This window comes from Anabrus simplex, chromosome 1 (assembly GCF_040414725.1).
Source record: "Anabrus simplex isolate iqAnaSimp1 chromosome 1, ASM4041472v1, whole genome shotgun sequence".
NCBI lineage: Eukaryota > Metazoa > Arthropoda > Insecta > Orthoptera > Tettigoniidae > Anabrus > Anabrus simplex.
The window spans coordinates 310,837,865-310,862,058 of NC_090265.1; positions in this window are offsets into that span (position 1 = coordinate 310,837,865).

Genomic DNA, 24,194 nt, shown 5'->3' on the forward strand with positions numbered 1-24,194 from the left:
TACTTTGAATCAGGGGCTCGAGTCTCGTGAGCCACCCAATTCTTACTGTGAACGCGCTCGTCGTGGTTTGAAAGGCCGTCTTATTCGTGGGTGTAAACTCTGAAATAGAGGACGTGTGACGAGTGTAAAAGTGTTACCCACTTGGATTACTGTAAGATTTCAGCTGTGACGAATTCCCCAGGATGTCGGACGTGTATGGACCAGGGATGAAGGACTGCACGCCCGCCACCTCCCGAGTGGTCATGGAGTACTAAGAACTTCACCATGGGTCTCCCGTGGGGGAGAAACAACGGCCACCAAACAGATGAGTGATGTCCAAATTTAATTTCTAAGCATGACATAACCCGGGGATAGGATTAGCGTTCTTTTGTAAATATTAAAATGTTGTAAGTTAATGCATGTCCTATATGGAAATTTTATTGATTTTTATAATGTTGAAGTAAATTCAAGGGGGCTAAATTCCCGGACGACTCATATTTCTTTCTTAATGATTAGCTTATCGTGAGGGTTATATTTTTAGTAATATGTAGAATGTCCTAGCAAATATGGGAACAAGGTTAGGAGAATATTTGAGTTTCCCGTAGGGGAGGTTGGAAAAATGGTGTTGGCAAGCAGGGAAACATGTCGAAATATTGGTAGTCACTGTCCCACGAGGTTGTCAAATATGCCAGGGGAACTCATGGGTCAGTCAGACGATGCATGCCTAGCTTACAGATATAATCAGTGCATGGACTGCAAGAAGGAAGAAGAAATCCCGACCGGGAGAGGTACATATTGTGTGATTTAGATAGGTGTGTGGAACCATATGCAAGTTTCCCGTGATTTTGATTAATTGGCCATAATGGTTTGGAGTGTCTTTTTTGTTATCTATAGCCGGGGCGAGACCCAGGGCAGGAGTCCCTTAATCTTTGGTCAGAAGGTTTAAATATAAGTGTATTTATATGGTATGAACGAGGAGCCATGAGAGCCATAGGCCCAAGGGAAGAAGATACGCGATATGAGACGTAGTGAGAAGGCCGAATAGGAATTTACGATGAGATGATTGAGAAGTGATCGTGCCCCAGTCTCAGTGATAATAATGAGAAGGGAGTGAATAAAAAGAGTATTTCATGGGAATTCCATAATGATATGAATAAGCAAACGAAGCGAGCCATGGATGTGTGTGTCCCCGAGATGAGAGGGTAGACGTGTGAGCGAGAGAAGAATCAGAACGGCCGTGCGAAGTGAATGACCGCCCTCCCTTCCTTGTTTTTTTTTGTTGTGAATGTCAGGCTCTCGCCCTCGTGACAGAGGGATCCCTTTAAACCATTGTGTTAAGACTAACTTGGAGCCCTGGGTCAACCTCGCGCTCCCCTCGGTTGGTTTAAATGGCCTAGCTAAGAATACTTGTATAATGATAATATCACGGTAACTTCTTTTAAAGGTATTTAATAAATGAGTAGGGATCCCCCAGATATCCGGCGATATGAGAGTAGCTATTCTCGGGATCTACAGAAACCCACAGTACCTCTCGGTCGGGAGTCTGCCAGTTCGACTCCGGATTATGGTGGCGCCCTTGGGCGAGCTGCTCCAAGCTTGCGCTGTGGGCCGGAGCCAGTGATAACCATGCTGTTTCTTTTCTAGGAATGGTCCTCCTGTGTGCATGAAGTGTATATATCCATATATCTGTGTATGTTTCGTAATTATGTGCACATATTTTTGAGTTCAAACAGAACCTATGTGCACGTTGTGTGGTCTTGGTGATAGATGAGTAGTCCGGGGTTTAGCAAAAATGGTATTTGTGTTTGTTTGTGCATTATGCAAATGTGTCTTTTAATATGATATTATGTAGTGTAGGCCCCGGTTATGTTCGTGCTTAGAACAGCTAGTAATATTTGTGAATAAGGACATCAGGTCATCCCACGGTGTGATAGACAGAATAATGTACAAATTTCATGAACGGTATGAATTAATGAGGAGAAATGAACGATAGCAAGTCGCAAAACCTCAATCATACCGTTATGCAGACGACGCCCATGGGCGATTCGTATTTTAAAGAGATTATTATTTTCTTTTCCTCCCATATGTGGAGAGTCATTGTATAGAGCGGTGTCAACTTTTTTTTGTCATTTTGAATAAATTTGTATTCGTAACCCCTATTTTATGATTCTTGTCATTTGTAGCAGTGTTAAGCAGTATCCAATAGGCATTTGAACCCGGAGATCCTACTTTCATATTATAGACATAAGGCTCCATCTTAAGTATTTGTTGTTTTTGTTTTCTTTCGAACATACCACTTCCCCAAGTGCTCAGGCTGCCGGGCCGGCACAGAAAGTAGGAAGGGGAGCGGTCCGAAGCTCGTTAAGCAATTCGACTCGCTCTTCAATCCAATCTCATCCGTGGGTGTTTACCCCGTTACGTGGAGGCATTCTTATGCGTGGGTCATCCATTCGAAGCCCGGTAGGGTGTATTACATACAGTCACTCTTGATATATTTGGATAGGTAGTATATATATTATCAAAATCAGCCAGCGTATTTTACTATTTGGTTTGGTTCAAAATTCCTTTAGATTTTGGTTGACGAATTTCCACACTTTTCCTGCATCTCAGTAATTGTAAATGTGGCTGGTTCAATCTTTTACATGAATGTGTAACGACAGAAAGTGAGGTTATTTAACACGAGAACCTTCAGAATATCGGTTAGTTTTTACTTCCAGTTGTACTTAGGAGAGAGTGTGTTCCTGTGGAATATTTCAACGTTATATCATCACGAACTACAGAAAATAATTCCAAAAGGGAATTATAATTGAGTAAATATTTGAGAGAAATGATGGTTCTTTCATTTTCCTTGTTACTGAACTTCACGGTTCACTGCTGTGAAGCAGGGTAATAATTTCTATTTTTGAACACTATTTTATCAATGCCCCTCAATTAATTTACAAATTGCAAATCGTGGCTGGAAACATGTAACCACTACACAACCTTGTGATGTTTGTGCTTACTTGTCCCTCCACATTTTTCTGTCAGACCACACAGCTAATTATTTGTTCTCTTGCATCACTCACGTTTGATTTCCAGGACTTATCACTTCTTTCCTTTGCCACCTATTCCTGTCCCGTTTTCTTTATCTAGTACCTACATTCATTGAATTATTTATATTCCTTTTTGGAATCTAAGGGGCTGATAACTTCGTAATTGTATCCTTTATATTACAAATCAGTAATGCTATTCAGGATGTTGATAATTTAGATACAAATTTAATTTATTTGAGCAGTAAGAAAGCATGGTGCAGAAGGCTGTGGAAAGGTTTTACCTGGTGGGTCTTTGAGCGACGTTTATTGCTAAGTCCATTTTAGCTACACTTTCTGTTTGCATCTCACATAGGACAGGAATGAAAAGACAATCGGTTTGCTACATTAAAGTGCCAAACGAAAGGTGATGTTTCTCCGTTTGGTTTCGCGGTCAGTACTGAAAGGCATTTTGACTGCATTTACGGGAATACCATTATACAGAGTGATCAGATATGTTTTACTCCTCAGCACCCCACTCGTCCCTCACGCGTGTTAATGATGCACATGCCATCACATGTTTTGTTCCCTGAACCCAGCCTTTTATTTGTGTACGTGCGTATCCCTGCAAGCTGACCTTGTGCACGTGTCCGATATCACAGTTGTATTTTAGCGGTTTCCAAGAGTGTGACTTGTAGTTTAAAAATATAGCCGAAGTTAATGTTTATAAGTTACGATAGTAGAATGAAGGCCTTACACAGGAATGCGTTCAGAGGCAATGGGAAACCAATCACTAATGGAGGAAAGGTACGATGTCTATAAATCAAATCCATAAATATTAGAGGCCATGTCGAACAACATATACATACATAATCTCCATTATTGACTGTTACATCTCTCAGGGTTCAATCCTCAATTTGACATTAGCTCTGTGCTATCATTTAGTTCCACATCTCTCATCATAACTAAAACAACTGAATATAACGATCGTCTCCTTTGTCTCCCTCTACTTCTCTTACCCTCCATGGCCGAGTCTATTACTCTCCTAGCTAACTTATCCTCCTCACATGAATCCATCACCGAGGCTGGTTTAACTTCATGGCTTCATCCATCGAGTTTTTTTTCCCTAACTTAGCCTTTATCTCATTCCGTGTAGCATCTCGCCATTGTTTCCACCTGTTTGTACCAGAAATCATACTCGTTACTTTCATGTCGGTTAATTCCATCTTATGAATAAGATATCGAGTCCACCCAGCTTCCCGCAAGGTACATGTTCGGTCTGAAACAGACTGGTGTCAAGGCTGACTTCTTTCTCCTGAACACCGTTGATCGCAACTGAGAAACACTGCATTAGCTTAGTTACGCCTTGATTCAGTTCCTATTTTACAGCAATTTTTGAGAATACACATCCTAAATACTTGAAATGATTCACCTGCTCCAGTTTCGTAATCCCTACGAAGCATTCCGAAGCATTTCTTGATCGGAAATGGTAACGTTAATATCACACTCACTGCATTATTCCTATGCAAGCTCCAAGATATGAAATTGTAGGTTTTCAACACAGTCTGCCATGAAGACATAGACCAAACTGCTTACTACATTTTTACCACACTGAAACCTTCCAGAACATATTTGCAGAACAACTTAAAAAAATGAAATACCTAACATATGTATAGACCTTACTTTCTTCAACTGTCAGCCGCGCGCTAATCAGAATGTGAGCCAATGCGCTCTCGATTTTCACTCCTAATTTTCTTACTTATCTCTGTGTTATAAATATTGTAAAATCGCATCTGTGGTTTGTACTTTCAGCATCGTAACATTTTCCCCCAACTCAGTATCGAATTTCATCTAAGATAAGCAGCAAAAGTATCAATACTTAAGAAACAGCTACTATTTATGGATATTCACTGAAAAGAGCTATACAAGTACAAAATTCCGGGAACAGTGTTTTACAATGAAAATATGCTGTAATAAATTTATGAATCTTCCTGTGATTCTCATGCAAATAATTCCATTACGACCTTACGGTATGAGGGAAACACCTAAAAACTGCTGAAAAATTCACGTTAAATTCAGTTATGTTCTCTCAGAAATTTAGTAGTTTGATAAATTAAAACCTGAAATAATTTTGGGTACCTTTGTTTCCATTATTATTCTTATTAACGTGATTCATGCGATGCGCAACGTGCTGCTACTTGAAGTATTCCACTTGAGTGCGAGAAAGGTTGAGCTCTACATGTATTCTTCAGCCTCTCAGCGTTAATATGTAAGGAGCCATTTCCTTTCTTCTTTGTTCTCTGCAGTGACTAACCACTTGGAGAAGTAGGAAGCATCTTCATAGCGTTCTCCTGCCTTCTTCTTCCAATTAACTACTGAGACTCTCAGATTAATGTTTTAAGTCTGAGATATTCCAGGGAATTACTCTGCAGACATGTATAGTTACACCGACGTATGGACAAAGCACGTCTCCTCGCTTTTAAATGGTAGTCCACTTTAGGAGGTGATAGAATGTACTATACGCTTCTTAAGTATTTTACTTCACCATAAAATGTCAAAAGAATTTCTTGGAGTATCAGTGCACATACTAAAAGCAGTAAAACTATATTCAATATTATAGATATTTGTCCCATTGTTCGAGATAAAGTGGTTGAACTTCAAGTGATCGAAAGTCCTTGACTTCAGCTACACATTATCCTTATAAAATTAACTCTAAAATATTTTTTTAATAATGCCATTTGCTTTACGTCCCACTAACTACATTTTTACGGTTTTCGTAGACGCCGAGGTGCCGGAATTTAGTCCCGCGGGAGTTCTTTTACGTGCCAGCAAATCTACCGACACGAGGCTAACGTATTTGAGCACCTTCAAATACCACCGGACTGAGCCAGGATCGAACCTGCCAAGTTGTGGTCAGAGGGCGAGCGCCTCAACCGTCTGAGCCACTCAGCCCGGCCTAAAATAATTTAAACATGTAAAATTAATTATATATTATTCCTTACAGAAAGTACTAATTGAGTAAACTTTTCGTAGGAATATTTCTAAAGCAAGTGAAAGAGATGAGTAATATTCCCGCCCTACGGGCTTACATCGGATACTTGTACTTACGGGATGAATGTAGTACATGTTTCCACTACTATGGTTGACACGCGAAAGAGTCACATTCAAGTTCATCGATGTCAGGGTCAGTCTACCACTGCTTCCATTTAATTTTATTACTGCTGAAAGTCCATTTACGAATAAAAATTTGTTCACATTCAATTCATTCATGCGATAAAAGTATTTACGACTATCTCGGAAGTTACCTTCAGAAGGCCTATATGAATTAGAATTGGAAGCAAAGTTGATTCTTATCATTTTCACGAAATCTATATATTTAAAACATCAGGTCATTCTTCGAGCAGTCTGCCTGCTGGTTCTATTGAACCGATTAAAGTAATTTTTTACAACAATTTAAGGTCTTTGTCTACAGATGCATGGTCACAACGTCTTTTAACTCTTTTTTGAAGTCATAAAATGATAAATTGCCGTTTATAACTTGAGTGCATGGAACGTTTTAGTTAGCCGATTGGCCGAGAGGTCACGCTATATCTCTAAGGTGACTAGCAATAACACCGCCTTCGTGATGAACAGACCATACTGTAGGAAGCGCGTCAAGCCCATCAGCTGATCGATTAAGGCGGTCTAGATGAATATTATGAATTGTACTTGCGAATGTAATACATAGAAACTGAGAGCTTTCTGAGAGCTGTTGAGAAAATGACCTTAATTTTGAAATACATTGCATGCTTATTTTCTTAATTTATCTCATCACGATTTACATAAACAGCTGTTACTGAGATAATGAAATCTCATAGTTTAGGTTAGGTATCTAATTTTTATCTGGTAGTTAATGTAAACTCAAGGAATTCTCGTGGAATGCATACATTGAATCGTTACCATTTAGCACATTTTTGTGAAAATATATTAATAATTTAAATAACTTACCACAATGCCAAAAGATTGTGCGCATCACGACGAATATCCAACTATACAAATGACTATACCAATTATACACCAATATTCTCATCTCTTTCGAATGAGGGCAGGAGAAACTTATGGAAGGCGAAAATCCTAACCGAAAATATAACTATTACGAAGAATAAAGGAGTATGTTTCAGCCATTTTCCCGAGCTGAGCGTGAGTTCTGCTTTTGATTTTCTTCTTGTTATTAACATTTATGGCAGTGAGTTTTATTGATAATGAAGTGAAATCCTAAAAGTAGTATAGGTAGACAATCAGTAACCAATAATAAAAGCGGAATCCAGTCCAAAATGTACAACTGAATGCAGCTTATAAAACCAAAACTTCTATTAAATGATTTATAAGTGTTGTACATACACTTTAAACAATTTAAATTGAGATATTCCCAGTAGACAATATTTAAGTATTACAATCAATGCAAGTCAGTTACTTGAAGGAGTGCCAGAAGTTCCAAGAAAAGAAACCACTAACGATGCACTGTATTTACGATCATCCAGAGGTATGGTGGCAAAGCATTATTATTATTATTATTATTATTATTATTATTATTATTATTATTATTATTATTATTATTATTATTATTATTATTATTATTATTATTATTATTATTTGTGTAAGTTCGTTGTCTCCATTCTTTTATTAATGCACAATCATTATGTTTTGTTGGATACATGGGCGAGTAATAGAATCTTTATGACATGACCACTCTGATCACATTTTAAGTCTACTTCTCCTAAAAGTACCTAGAGAGATATCGAAGGATTACGGGTTTTACTGATCTCACCCGTTATATTAATACAATATTTGAGAATATTTTCCTATTTACAAGGCACAGACGTATTACGTGCTTGCATTGCACGGGTCGGACAAAGGAAACTGCTCACCTCTATGCATGACGTCATCCGAGCTACAGTACGGCCTGTAGGTAGTGACAATAATTACTGAACTTCTTGTTCATAACTCTAACCTCTAATATCTAATTGAAAGAGAAGTGTGTTGGTTTCAATGTACTTCTCCACATTCCTTGCTTCGCAGAGAATTACCGAGTGGCCTTTGAGTTACACTGCATCTAGATCGAAAATTCTCCTTTTGCTATGCATTTCCTTTATATCTGCCGTGTAAACCCAACGTCTTACTTTACGCATTGGTGTATAGTTTACTTCTTATGGCACAATATGTTTTAGCTCTTTTTTAATGTTATTAAGCTAGATGTAGCCTAAAGCACCCTAGATTCTACTCCCTGCGTTACATTTCCAGAAACTGCAGTGTAATTTCCATGTGCTAGGTTATGCTAATAGTTTACTTCTTGCTATGTACTGAAGCAATCACTAAAATGCACCAAGAGTTTTAATCCCTTTGTGAGGCAATTTTACCCATGCAACGGAATGTTGTTACTATTTAATATTACGTTAATTGTTTATTGCATGGCCTTTCTAATTGTTTATTCAATACCGATATACGTCATCGTGAAATTTGGTAGTAAGTAGTCGAACAAATTGCAAAAGAATTGGGAAGTTATAAAGGTTTTATTGTAATTAACTCTTTATATAGATTTCCTATTAATAATTGTACGATATGCGCAAATGTAAGATCTGTAGGCGGCGAATATGGTGGTCAAGTTCAACTTTCCTTCTTCAGTCAATTATTTTTAGGATCTTTATTTACAACACCGCATACGGAATGAAAACACATGTTTTGACTACGCAACTGGGATTGTTATTTCGTGTTTACTTTCTTCCGTCAGTGTTGATGTAGGTCATTAAACGTTGTAGAATTTCGTCCGATATCCATATTTTTGCAGAAGCATCCATCTAATATGCAGCGTAACTTATTTACCAATATCTGATACAAAAGTGTTCTAATTAAGGGCCAAAAGTTATGTCAGAGACATGGACAGACATCGCTGCTAAACTCTTTTCAAAAGGTCGAGCAGTGAATAGTAAAGTTACTCTTAAAACTTCATGAAACTTCTGTGCTGGCTTTAAAAATCAATAGCAAGTCTGCATATGACATCAAATCTGCACGGATAATATGGAATGAAACTCCCATGGCTAACATATTCATAACCATTGTTAATCAACCGCTCAGAGAGACTGTAGAATATAGTATTCCTTTTGAAAGAAAATTAATCGTCCTTGGAAAATATTTTAGATATATATATTGCCAATACCTTAACATACCTCTAAGGATTCCTCCACAGATATTCAGTTACCTCATTGAAGGTGTCCCCGGCAGAGTTACAATTTGTTTTACGTCGCATCGACACAAATAGGTCTTATGGCGATGGTAGGATAGGAAAGGCTTAGGAATGGGAAGGGAGCAGCCGTGGCCTTAATAAAGTTACAGCCTCAGCATTTCCCTTGTGTGAATATAGGAAACCACTGAAAACTATCTTCAAGACTGCCGACAGCGGGGCTTGAATCCACTATCTCTCGGATGCAAGCTCACAGCTGTGCGCCCCTAACTGCATGGCCAACTCGCCCGGTTCCCAGAAGAGTTAAAACCGCCATAAACGCGAAGAGTGGATCCACTACATGTTAATGTCCAATAATAGGGAACGTGACACGGATAAAGTCTAAGTCCAATTTCAGATAGATGTCTGGATACTTTTGATCACGCAGTGTGTTTTATTCACTTTTCTAACTCAGTCTCTAAACAGGTCATTATTGCTCTACTTGTTGAACACTGCAACTAATTACGGTACACTATTTTCTACCTCACTGTTTGCGCTGCATACTTACTATGAGTATAATATTTATGTAATTTACCGGGTGGTAATATATTGGACTGCTAATATACGTAATCTACATAAGTTAATTTATTGCTTGTCTTGTGCAGATGAAACAACAATCAATTGTTAGCAGCACCCTTGAATCCACTCCTCTGTTTTGGCTGCGTGTATTGAGTTATAACGAGTCTCCGATAATATGACGCCTTAGAAACTTAGTAAGAGAATACAGAGGGATATCAGGTGATGGGAAAAGTACAAGAAAAATTAAACTGTGCTGATTTTCAGTTAACTGGGAAGTATTTCAGGTTACAATTACAAATTAATTATTCACCGTGTAATCAGTAAGGTAACAATTACAATTATTTCACAGAAGGCCAGTCTTAAGGAAATCATTGATAACATTTTTTAGCATGGGGCTGGAATGATACAACTGTCTGTGAAGAAAGAAGGGTATTACAGGACTTCACTACGTGTTCGTTTCAGCATAGAGATATTAAGTGGCTATCATCACTAAGTGAGACTCAATATGACACCTTGGTAATTACAACAAATTATTTCCCACAACTTGTAGTTAGTGATTTTTAGAATTTAAAATAATTTGTCATTTAAATTACGGATTAAGTGGTTCTCAAAATTTCCATCTCTAAGCCTTGACTTCTTGCCGAGGGTACATATTTGAATTTGCTGAAAAGATGCTCTCCCTACAAGGGCAGTTGAAGGAATATCTGTGTTTAATTTTTAAAATATCCCCAGCAGTGATGGATATTGTAGAGTAAGTTTTATGTCATTGGATGTACTGGAGAGGTAAAAAAAATGTGTCTCATCCAGAACTCATGAAGCTACTGATTCTGCTGCAGTAGAACTGAAAAAATTGTCATCACCTATTTTTCCCCTTTCCTGACGCCATGTGATGCATATAGATGACTGAAAACTACTATTTTAATCCAAGAAGTAGATTACGATCGGCATTTAAATTTCCTAAGACGTAAACGATTGCAAGTAAAATTTACTAAAAAATACATTCGTTAGCAGTAATTCGGTTTTTACTCAATTACTGTTCAACTCTGAAGAATATCAGTGAACACAGCTCTTGAACTGCATCAGGACATCACTGCTGTAGGTTTTCAAGCGCCTTAAGTCAAGATCACCACCAGTTTAGATGGCAGAGATGCTCAGTTGCAGGAACAATAATGGAGTGGCAGAATGATAATCTCAGTGGATGAGAGCAGTTTTGAAGTAGTGGCGGATAGTATTGATCAACAAACACCGTCCTACTGGTTTTATCTCCTACAAGGAAACTGGGTTTGACAGAATCCTAACCAACAGCAGACGATATGCTTCGCTACTTTGTGAGAAGTTTATGCGAACTTCCCACAGCTGCAACTACGGTGCAGCGAATTAAACTATCTACTACATCGTAGCAGAATATCCAAGTACAGCACACTTTGGATCTATGGAGAACTTTGTGGGAATATCTGCATACGCCAGACAGAGGCTGGACAAACTGGACCTATGCCTGTGAAATCTGTAGGGCAAAGCTGATTTTCTCAGTATTCTGTCCAGTTTTTGCGTAGTCCTACTGTGTACCCGGAAAAAATGTATCATAGTTTTGCATCCAATGCAATAATAATAATAATAATAATAATAATAATAATAATAATAATAATAATAATAATAATAATAATAATAATAATAATAATAACTGAGTATTTTGTGGAACTGATTAGTCCATCCGTTGTTAGAAATACAGTTGCTGTTGCAAAATTTCTTTTGCCTGTGTCGAGGCCATTGATCAATTTTCTCTTTGCCTCAGTTGCTCCGCGGGTGTTTATTTAGCTAGGCCTTACTCACATCGATCCTATAATTATACCTTCAGGAACGTCCCCTGTAAGCCACTGGGAAGCGCCATGTCAGGGTTGAAGCATCCAAGCCCAGTGTCTCCCGCTGGGCTATGTCCAACAATTAATTCAGAACCGAAATCCAAATCAAGCTGACTGGGCACAGATCGACTGATGGAAGCAATAAGGGAACAAATATTTAAGTTCTGTGGAAATAATAGTCGACTGATGAAACTGAGCTTCAAGGTACTGGACTATAGACCTAAGGTTTCAGATAAGTTGCTTCAGGAGGTCTGAAAGGTTAAGGTGGGGTTAGTCTCAGGCAGAAAGGCATCGCATATCAAGCATGGTACAGATTTCAGATCAAAACTTTAGGGCTTCAATGACGAACCGAGGTACAACGGAGGACAGACGGAGGAAAGTAGAAGAACGCCAGGCAAAGAATGCAACGATTCTGGTCAGCAAAAGATGTTTCCAAAATGTATAAGTTACTTAACGTGGTCTCAAATGACCTTTCGCATATCAAAACGACAATAATGGTAAGACTTCAGCTACCGACTTGTATACCTTCTGAAATTGTGGCATCTAGGCAGCCTGCTCACCAATTTCGACATTCCAATTGGATCACTGACTAGCAACGTAAACGGAGTTCTACTGCACGGTTCCTATGCAGAGATAATTTTCTCGCCTGACACTGAGTGTGCCATTAGAAACTTTTAATATGCTAACAACAATGACCGGGAGAGCCAAGAATGTTTACCTCTTAAAAAATCGACTTCTTCAGCTGAGATCGATCTCGCAAATTTGTGGTCCTGAGTTGGATAAACCACTGATCTGCCGACGACTACATCAATGAACACCACTGGAGAATATTTTCACAGCCATAGGTCAGTTGTGAAGCAGTCAACGGACACTCCCTGAGCAAACCCAATCAATCAATCAATCAATCAATCAATCAATCAATCAATCAATCAATCAATCAATCAATCAATCAATCAATCAATCAATCAATCAATCAATCAATCAATCAATCAATCAATCAATCAATCAATCAATCAATCAATCAATACTGATCTGCATTTAGGGCAGTCGCCCAGGTGGCAGTTTCCCAATCTCTTGCTTTCCTAGCCTTTTCCTAAATGATTTCAAAGAAATTGGAAATTTATTGAACTCCCTTGGTAAGTTATTCCAATGCCTAACTCCCCTTCCTATAAATGAATATTTGCCCCAGTTTTTCGTCTTGAATTCCAACTTTATCTTCATATTGTGATCTTTCCTACTTTTATAAACGCCACTCAAACTTATTCGTCTACTAATGTCACACCACGCCATCTCTCCACTGACAGCTCGGAACATACCACTTAGTCGAGCAGCTCTCCTTCTTTCTCTCAATTCTTCCCAGCCCAAACTTTGCAACATTTTTGTAACGCTACTCTTTTGTCGGAAATCACCCAGAACAAATCGAGCTGCTTTTCTTTGGATTATTTCCAGTTCTTTAATCAAGTAATCCTGGTGAGGGTCCCATACACTGGAACCATACTCTAGTTGGGGTCTTACCAGAGACATATATGCCCTCTCCTTTACATCCCTACTACAACCCCTAAACGCCCTCATAACCATGTACAGAGATCTGTACTCTTGATTTCCAATCCCATTTATGTGATTACCCCAATGAAGATCTTTCCATATATTAACACCTAGATACTTACAATGATCCCCAAAAGGAATTTCCACCCCATCAACGCAGAAATTAAAACTGAGACTACTTTTCCTATTTGTGAAACTCACAACCTGACTTTTAAGCCCGTTTATCAACATACCATTGCCTGCGTTCCATCCCACAACATTTTCGAGGTCACGTTGCAGTTGCTCACAATCTTGTAACTTATTTATCACTCTATAGAGAATAACATCAGCCGCAAAAAGCCTTACCTCTGATTCCACTCCTTTACTCATATTATATATAAGAAAACATAAAGGTCCGATAATACTGCCTTGAGGAATTCCCCTCTTAATTATTACAGGGTCTGAGATCTATTTTCTAGAAATATAGCAACCCATTCGGTCACTCTTTTGTCTAGTCCAATTGCACTCATTTTTGTCAGTAGTCTCCCATGATCCACCCTATCAAATGCTTAGACAGGTCAACTCGCAGGGATTGGGGGAAGTGCGGAATAGAACGGAACTCTAATCGTCCAACTCCCTCTCTTTGTTAATATGACCACACTATTAGATCTCAAAGCTACTGGTATGTGTGTGAGACATATTTCCGGTGCGCGTTCCTCTCCACATGTTTAACCGCAATTAAATGTAATGAACTAGTCAGTGGCTGACTGAATGGCATGTTGATGTCTCTGAAGGTAGAACCAACATCGGTTGAAACTTCGTGGCTTATAACGTGACATAAAACAACAACGATGGAAAGGATGTGTAGCCTTACAAATATTTGGTGGGTTTACCACACCTTCATCACGTTTATATATTTTAGAACTCCACAAAAACATTTTAAAAATCTCATATCTTCAGTATTTGCTCTCTGGATTCGCAGCTGTGGAGCAGACGGGACCAACCCACCGCAAGAGCTTCTCTCGTGTCACCGTGACAGGGATCGATACTTCACGTACAGCTGTTCCAGTGGAGTCGAAAGTCTTGTACATCGACCACAACCCGGTGATCGATTTTCGTCCTCTCACGTTAAGCTGTGCTTGTCAGTTGATCTTATGCAACAGTGACTGATCATGTCAAAGATTTCAGTCAGCATGTAGCCTGTTTTGTAAACAAGTTTGTTTCTTTTCAATCCATTTAGTCTATCTACAGACGGGAGGTAGTAAATCGCCTCGAGCTGGCAGCGTGGTACGCGTTGCGTAGTTTTCATTTTGCATTCGGGAGATGTTGAATCCGAACACCATAATCGGCAGCACTGAATAGAGATTGCCATGGTTTCCTAAATCCAAACCAGGCTAATTCTGCGGCTGTATCTTAATTAAGGCCAGGACCACACTCCTCCAATTCCTATCCCCTTCCAGTCCCATTGTCGCCGAAAACCCATCTAGTAGCAAACTGCAATGTCTTATATTAAACTTAAAATTGTTCTGTTCATTAAAGTAACGAATATAAGTCTCAGTTTTGTACAGTGTTAGTAGTGGTGTTTTATTATTACATAGGTTTCTTTTATATGGTTAACGTTTGAAATCTGTTTTTAATATTTTTATCGTCTTATAAAAAGTCCTTATACAGTTGTTTAACTCTTGTATAGTTATACAGTGAATAAACCCTCTATAAGCATTTTACATTTTTCTTACTAATAAACGAGGTATACGCATTGTATTACTATACAGCACGTATACACTCGTTCAAAGGCGTAGGAATCTCTTCCTGCAGTTCACTGACGTATTTCGCACGTTCACCCCCTTTATGACCGCTTCTGCTGGTTATGTACGAGCAAAACTTTCCGGAAAGTCGCAAAGTAGCACGGCATATGGAAAAGGCAGTGGTAACACTAATTGAGACAGCTGGAAATTGGCTGATACTAATATCGACATTTCTTCAGCTTGCTTGTGTAATGAACGCCAAAAAAGAAATGGAAAAGCTTAAGAAAAGATCAAAAGCTCCTAACTGGGGTAGTACGGAAAACGTAAGCAATTGTAATTGCATCGGCGAGTTGAAAAGTGTACACATTCCAAAATCTTTATTTTTCAGGAGAAAGGAAACCCTGTTTTGTGGCTAAACGAAAGGTTTGATCAAAAACGTTTCTATTAGGCATTTATACATCATATTTCTGCATATTCAACTTCAAAGTATGGAAATCATATTACGTAAGATTTTCAAGTTATACCGTTTTTATGTCAAAGAATATGTCCCTTTTTATACTCAAATTTGAGAAAGATCTAATATCTTTGTAGAGGCAGATAATGTATAATAAACTCGCAATTTCAAAAGTCTGTTAAGCAGTAGCACATTATTACACAAACTTACGCCCTACCATCATTTCTTTTATAGTTTATTCATTGTCATTCCGTGAGACAGCTGGAAATTGACTTATATTGGGGTAGTACGGAAAACGTAAGCAATTATAATTGAATCGGTGAGTTGAAAAGGGTACACATTCCAAAATCCTTACTTTTCAGGAGAAAGGAACAACTGTTTTGTAGCTTAAAAGAAAGGTTTGATAAAACAGTTTCTATTAGGCATTTATACATCATATTTCTGCGTATTCAACTACAAAGTATGGAAGTCATATTACGCATGGTTTTCAAGTTATGCCATTTTTATCTCGAGGAATATGCCCCCTTTTTTATAGGCACTCAAATTTGAGAAAGATCTTTGTAGGGGCAGATAATGTATAATAAACTCGCAATATCAAATGTCTATTAAGCAGTAACACATTATTACACAAAAATACGCCCAACCATCATTTCTTTTATAGTTATTCATTGGCACTCCGTCTCTTTAAAGTGTTTTACTTTACGAAGATGTCTAGCCTCCATAACCTCTGAATGGTGTATGTCTTCTATGTTTAAAATATCGTGAAGATCATCAACGTTATCGTCCATTCTTTCAATGTGTGCTCAATGTTAAATGGATAATTCGAAAATTTTACCACGATTATATTACTGTAAACAATAAATACCACGGAAATAAACTGCTCACTCATTTCTTTTTCCGCTACTCGCTGCTATACAAAAGGGTCCTGGTCTGTATAAGCAATTCATTGAATAACTATAACAGATGTATACACTGGAGACTTATACACGGTTTATTAGTAACGAATTTCACGGTGTATAAACCTTGTATAAAAGTTATTGTATAATGTTTATATTTTGATTTTGGCATTTATCTACTTGTATTGCTAATAATATTGGAGTATGGTTTTCGGAGAGGCAGGTGCAGGTATTTCGATTTGTCACCTATAGGCCACCTGCGTGTCTGTGAGTATAAGGCCCTACCTATGATAATTTATAATGTTCAGGGCGGCATACATACATCCAGTCCCCGAAATAGAGAAATTAACCAGCTAAGGTTTAAATCTCTGACCCAAACTTGAATCGAAATCGGCATTCCTTGAACCATAGGCCAGAATGCTAATCATTTAGCCATGGAGCCGTACATTGTATTGCTGAAAATGCTGTTACAATCGGAGCAAAATGTAGCTACTTAACCCGTCATTGATAGGTTTGTTATTGTATAATAGAAGCGACGTCATCTAACGGAGGTGACTAATAACCGAGGAGACAGAGCACAGGTCAGTCAATGTAATATTATTGTTGATCACTTCCTGGGGCTTCCTCTATAGATTAGTGGTAAAGTGTTGGCCACCTAATCCTCAGATCGCGGATTCAAAACCGACAGCGGTACCATTTCCGAGGTTATTTGCAACTATTGTATGCTAGCCAGTGCTGGGTATATCAAAATTCTGTCGTTATAAAAAATGTTCAACATACATTTAAAGAAACTTGCACTTGAAACATTTCTAAACAATTGAAAATAGTAGAAATATATCATTTAATCCTCTTAGCCCCCTTTCTCCTTTGATTATAAGCACAGCACTTAACCAGAAACCCTGCAGGTTTAATTTAGTATGGTCAAGGTGTTCTTCCACTTAGTACCATTGGTCATACCAGCTGAAATTGCGCATGGAACATTTGAACAAAGGGTACTTCTCGTCAACCCTGGTCCATCTTGTTATCTGCGGTGCTAATTAGGAAGAGTTACAAAGTGTGCCCTGTCATTTTTACATAATATATTTGAACCGATTGATCCTAAGGTTTTTATATGACTTGGAAAGGTTTTTAATTAAACAAAATCACTTTCATAACGTACAGATAAAATTTGAATTTCGTTTGTAGGGATAGCAAATGTAAATAATATTTTAAATATAATATTTGAGAACAATGATTAAAATGTAATTCATCACAGACCAGTTTAACGACCGTAGCCTCCCAACTCTTATGTGGTGTTATTTATGTTATTTCCTAGACTGGCTAATTTATTTCTGAATATGAATTCCTGGGAACTGTCACTGGTTCCTGGTGTGGGTTACCATAGTCACATCCTAGTTCGTGAACCATGGGCAACGGTTGAGTGGCCTAGTATTTGGTCCTGAGAGTCGGGATACCGGTTGCTATGGAATGGGAGTGGGCATCCCGGACATATTCTGAGTCATGGACCTCCTTGTGCTCAGGCGCCTTTCGAAGACTAAACTGATGTCAGTAGGTAAGAAATTCAACAGAACTGAATGTCAGATTGGTGATACAAAGCTAGAACATGTCGATAATTTCAAGTATTTAGGTAGTGCGTTCTCCCAGGATTGTTATGTAGTAAGTCAGATTGAATCAAGGTGTAGTAAAGGTAATGCAGTGAGCTCGCAGTTGCGATCAGCAGTATTTTGTAAGAAGGAAGTTAGCTCCCAGACAAAACTATCTTTGCATTGGTCTGTTTTCAGACCAACTTTGCTTTAAGGGAGCGAAAGCTGGGTGGACTCAGGATATCTTATTCATAAGTGAGAAGTAACAGACTTGAATGTAGCGAGAATGATTGCTGGTACAAACAGGTGGGAACAATGACAGGAGGGTACTCGGAATGGGGAGATAAAGCTAATTTAGGAATGAACTCGATGGATGAAGCTGTACGCATTACCGGCTTCGCTTGTGGGGTTATTTGAGGTGAATGGAGGAGGATAGGTTACCTAGGAGAATAATGGACTCTGTTATAGAGGGTAAGAGAAGTAGAGGGAGACCGAGACAACGATTTTTAGACTCAGTTTCTAACGACATAAAGATAAGAGGTACAGAACTAAATGTTGCCACAGCATTAGTTGCAAATAGGGGATTGTGGCGACATCCATTAAATTCGCAGAGGCTTGCAGACTGAACGCTGAAAGGCATAACAGTCTATAATGATAATGTATGAATGTTTGTATGTCACATCGATGAAATAAAGACACTGCTTCACTGAAAATAATGGGGATTGGATAGCCAAGAAATGTAAGAAGGAGACTTCTGCTTTTTGAGACATTTCAGGTTTTCACTGAACCTGCAACCTACTGTAGCAATGAGTACCAGGTGAGATTCTGGGAACAAACACAGGGATAATACTAACCACTCTATCAACCCCTTGAATGAGCTTGAGCACTTAAACATGTATTGGGTTTGACGCCTTGTCACGTTGGTGACGTGTTTATTGCTCTTCTGTGACACAATTTTCGAAATTACGTTCGTGCTATAGAAATTGGTGTCATTCGGAAATTATTTCCGCCTTGTATTCCACTAGTACTTTCTGCGTGGCTTTGCTCAAATTATTCATTTGGTACCATCTTCGTCATTGTAGCTATGCGATTATATTGCTTTAACGTTTCCTCTTGAAATCCTTCAAATTGTGTCTGGTACAAAATCGTGCCCTAAGTTGTAGTGTCACCTTGGGAGCGAGTCTCTCACTCTCCCCTTCCTTGGTTGAGGGCCATGCTGCCTGTTGGCGTGGGACGCCATGCTGGAGTAATCGCTGGTGTACGATGGGGGCAAGACGTGTTTCGTCCTCACTTCTGGATCGCTCTCCGATCTACCACATGGATAATAGATAACAGTGTTTCTGCATAAGGATTTAGTCCTTAGGGCTTCCTTATCAGATTCGGGGAACGTCTTCCTTTATTTATTTATTAGCAAATGTACCCGTGCTTCGCTACGGCATTATACATTGTATACTGATATTGAAATTAATTACTGTACATGAGGTGAAAGAGAATTTTTAAATTGCATGTCTCTTGGCGTTATCCGAGAAAAAGCATAAGAAGGTCCGCAGACGTTGTTTAATATGTAAAGTGTGAGCTGCGGAGTTGTGATGATAACGACAGATCCACTTGTCTACCACAATTCACTATGCGTAACGTCAGTCACATTTTGATTGGTAAATTTGTTTATAATCGGCGGCACCCTTGCAAGGGAACACCTATACCTAATGATAAAGAGAATCAGGTAAAATAGTTTTGAAAAACATGCACGCTCACTTGACTTCAGCTAGTCAAATCGAGAAGGGAGTTGTTTATTTCAATGGTACACAGGCGTTGGAGGAGGATCCCATTCCTACTGCCAGTTAAAGTCGATGTAGGGAGTACTGATTACAACAGCAGACGCCCTCCTGCTGACAGTCACTATTGATTTGTAAAGTTGTTTTTGCTAGTTGCTTTACGTCGCACCGACACAGATAGGTCTTATGGCGACGATGGGACAGGAAAGGGCTAGGACTGGGAAGGAAGCGGCCGTGGCCTTAATTAAGGTACAGCCCCAGCATTTGCCTGGTGTGAAAATGGGAAAACACGGAAAACCATTTTCAGGGATGCCGACAGTGGGGTTCGAACCTAATATCTCCCGAATACTGAATACTGGCCGCTTGTAAAGTATTAATTACAATGTCAGACACACCCCTTCTTGATCGCTACAAATCGACTTAAATGAATAAATGTAGATCGACATACAGAAGTATATTCATGTTCACCTTCATCTTGATATGGGGGAGGGGTTAACATTAAGACATTCAGGAAACATTGAAGCCCATGAAACCTATAGGTTATCGTTCTGTATAAATTGTGTTCTTATGCAGATCTGAAACTCCCAGCGTGTTCTCCTCAGAGAATTTTGAAAATTGTACATTTTTCTAGGGATCCTGAAGTCATTAGCTTGTCTGGTACCAAGTTTAAAGTTGCCAGGATGCGTAGAATGGTCTCATTAATTCACGTCTGTTTTCATATTTATGCCTTAATTTATATATTCAATCACTACTGATCTGCATTTAGGGCAGTCGCTCAGGGGGCAGATTCTCTATCTGTTGTTTTTCTAGCCTTTTCTTAAATGATCGCAAAGAAATTGGAAAATTATTGAACATTTCCCTTGGTAAGTTATTTCAATCCCTAACTCCCCTTCCTATAAACGAATATTTGCCCCAATTTTTCCTCTTGAATTCCAACTTTATCATCATATTGTGATCTTTCCTACTTTTAAAGACACCACTCAAAATTATTCGTCTATTGATGTCCTCCCACGCCATCTCCCCGCTGACAGCTCGGAACAGCTCGAGCAGCTCGTTTCCTTTCTCCCAGTTCTTCCCAGCCCAAACTTTGCAACATTTTTGTAACGCTACTCCTTTGTTGGAAATCACCCTGAACAAATCGAGCTGCTTTTCTTTGGATTTTTTCCAGTTCTTTAATCAAGTAATCCTGGTGAGGGTCCCATACACTGGAACCATACTCTAGTTGGGGTCTTACCAGAGACTTATATGCCCTCTCCTAAATACCCTCATACCGATGTGCAGAGATCTGTACCCTTTATTAACAATCATATTTATGTTATTACACTTTTCTTATATTAACACCAAGGTACTTACAATGATCCCCAAAAGGAACTTTCACCCCCTCAATGCAGTAATTAAAACTGAAAGTACTGTTTCTATTTGTGAAGCACACAACCTGACCATTAACCACGTTTATCAACATACCATTGACGACCGTCCATCTCACAACACTATCGAGGTCACCCTGCAACCGCGCACAATCTTGTAATTTATTTATTACTCTGTACAGAATAACATCATCTGCAAACAGCCTTATCTCTGATTCCACTTCTTTACACATATCAGTTATATATATAAGAAAACATAAAGGTCCAATAATACTGCCTTGAGGAATTCCCTGTTAATTAGTACAGAGTCAGATACAGCTTCGCCTACTCTAATTCTCTGAGTTCTATTTTCTAGAAATATAGCCACGAATTCAGTCACTCTTTTTTCTAGTCCAATAGCTCTCATTTTTGGCAGTAGTCTTCCATGATCCACCCTATCAAATGCCTTAGATAGGTCAATCGCAATACAGTCCATTTGGCCTCCTGAATCCAGGATATCTGCTATATCTTGCTGAAATCCTACAAGCTGAGCTTCAGTGGAATAACCTTTCCTAAACCCAAACTGCCTTATATCAAACCAGTCGTTAATTTCGCAAACATGTCTAATATAATCAGAAAGAATGCTTTCCCAAAGCTTACATGCAATGCATGTAAAACTGACTCTCCTGTAATTTTCAGCTTTATGTCTATCACCCTTTCTTTATACACAGGGGCTACTATAGCAACTCTCCATTCATTTGGTATAGCTCCTTCAACCAAACAATAATCAAAAACATATTTCAAATATGGTACTACATCCCAACCCATTGCCTTTAGTATATCCCCAGAAATCTTATCAATTCCAGCTGCTTTTCTAGTTTTCAACTTTTGTATCTTACTGTAAATGTCATTGTTCTCAAATTTTAATATTTTTAGTATTACTCATCCTCCCAATCTGGACATTATTCTTGTAATCAACAATCTTTACATACTGATGACTGAATACTCTGCCTTTTGAAGATCCTCGCATACACACTCCCCTTACTCATTAATGATTCCTGGAATATGCTTCTTTGAACCTGTTTCTGCTATAAAGTACCTATACATACCCCTCCATTTTTCACTAAAATTTGTATTGTACCTTACCCAGGGGTAAATACCCTCTAGGACGATGCCTCCATTCCTGTATGAACATCCGACTAACTCACGGTTGGGCAGAGTGTGGGTAGGTTGTCGGTTGGGTCAGGATAAAAAGTCGAAGTTCCACTCTAAAATATCAATCAATGACAGGAAATGGAGGTATAACACGAATGAGAAACAATCATAGGGGGTAAGATGGATTTATTGATAAATAACCCCGATCATGTTACGAGAAACAATAAAATCAAGAAAAAATAATATGTCAAAATGAACTCAAAACTGTAGAAAATAAATGGAAATCAAAACGTTACTTGAATGATGACACAAAATTTGAAATCAAAAAAATCAAGTTCAACAAAGAACATTAGTATACATCAAGACTGAGCTTCTTCTTATAGTCCATTGTTTATATTGTCTGGCAACAAGTGTACGCAAACACTGACATGTGGTATTTCCGTATGGAGTTACACACTATCGCATCACAACGATACGGTTTCCATTTTTAAGTTAAATCCGAGAGTCGCCGAAATATAACTGTTAAATAAAAGTTACATTATAAAGAAAAGTTACGGAAAATAATTAAGACGCAATGGACGCTATGTAATTTATGCAAAATACTAGGGGCAAATCCTACACTATATTTACAACAATTTAAAAAATCAAACTAGACACATCTATATACATCGGATATCGAGTAAAGTCTTAAATGCTACACAGATTCTAATGTGAAACCCGGTTCACTGCAAAAGATCTAGACAGCACTAGATAAACCATCAATACTTCAGCACTCGGGCTGTTCCCTTTTAAAACAACGAGACAAGGTATACAATCACAAATATCAATGTAAAACATCATCCTGTAAGAGAAAAACATATAAATAACCCTTGATATCACAAAGAAAGCAATGGGCAACATTGCCTCCTTCTGTTGCATTTGAGCGCTCAACAGCGCGGTCATCCGTCATGTACTTCCGGGTAGATTACGAGCTGAAAAGAAATGTTGAACTCAACACTATGCTAAAGTTTGGATTCTGTCCCCCGAGGCTGTCACTAGGAAGTTTCGTCTCCTTCACACCTACAGATAAACACAGGCCAGAAATCAGCTTGCCATGAGATAACGCCTTTCGCCGGCTACACGGAAACACACGTATATTCATACCTTCTTAGCATGCTTTTACCATTGAATATCATCAGACTGAATAGTCTGGAATTAATACTGTCCATTCTGATCACAATACACTCAGAAGACACTTAGCAGGCACACACATCTGCACAATATTCTTTCTCTTGTCAGGCATACAATCAGCCTGCATCAATACATTATAATTCGGTATGCAATCTTTATCTCATTACTTCTCATAAATCCATTGGCCTTCGACCTTATGAGACTCAGTTCGTGTCCTTTACAGATCATCAGGCAAACAGAATCCAACTTAACTCAAAGATCTTATTTTAACAACGACGTTCTGCAGCTCCTTCAGTCAGCTTCCGTAAAATCATGCGTCATGCAGAAATATCTATACCTGTCTCTCTGAATAACCGAAATGAAATGAACTAATACATATTGAACGTTGTATAAAGATGAACCTGTCAATCTAGCCCTTCTAGCATATAAATATAAGGAAAACTCGGAATATCCTATACTAAGTAACATATGTAAATAAACAACAACTAATCCTATCAATCCCTCATTTTCCCAATCATCTAATCATAAAGCAAAATTAAAATAAAATAAACATGCATTATTCTCGTATCCGAATCTATCATAGTAACAAAATTAAACAAACACATGCCGTCAGGCTTACTTTACATGAAGTTAAAAATTCTATCTACACTCCCCTAGTATCTTAACATAATTTACATATCATGCCATAAATAACACATGCATCTTAACTGAATTCCATCCGACGACTCTCGAGATACCAGGATAGCAGCTTACATCCCCGCTGATTGAGGGATTTACTCCATGTTAATCACAGCATTAACATGTGAGAATGCACTTCCTTCTTCTGCATGCATGGCCATCATCTTGCTTGAAAATAATCCACTGGAACACAGAAGACTATGGTTGACAATATCTTCGCTGCTTAATGCTACGAGCCGAGATACCC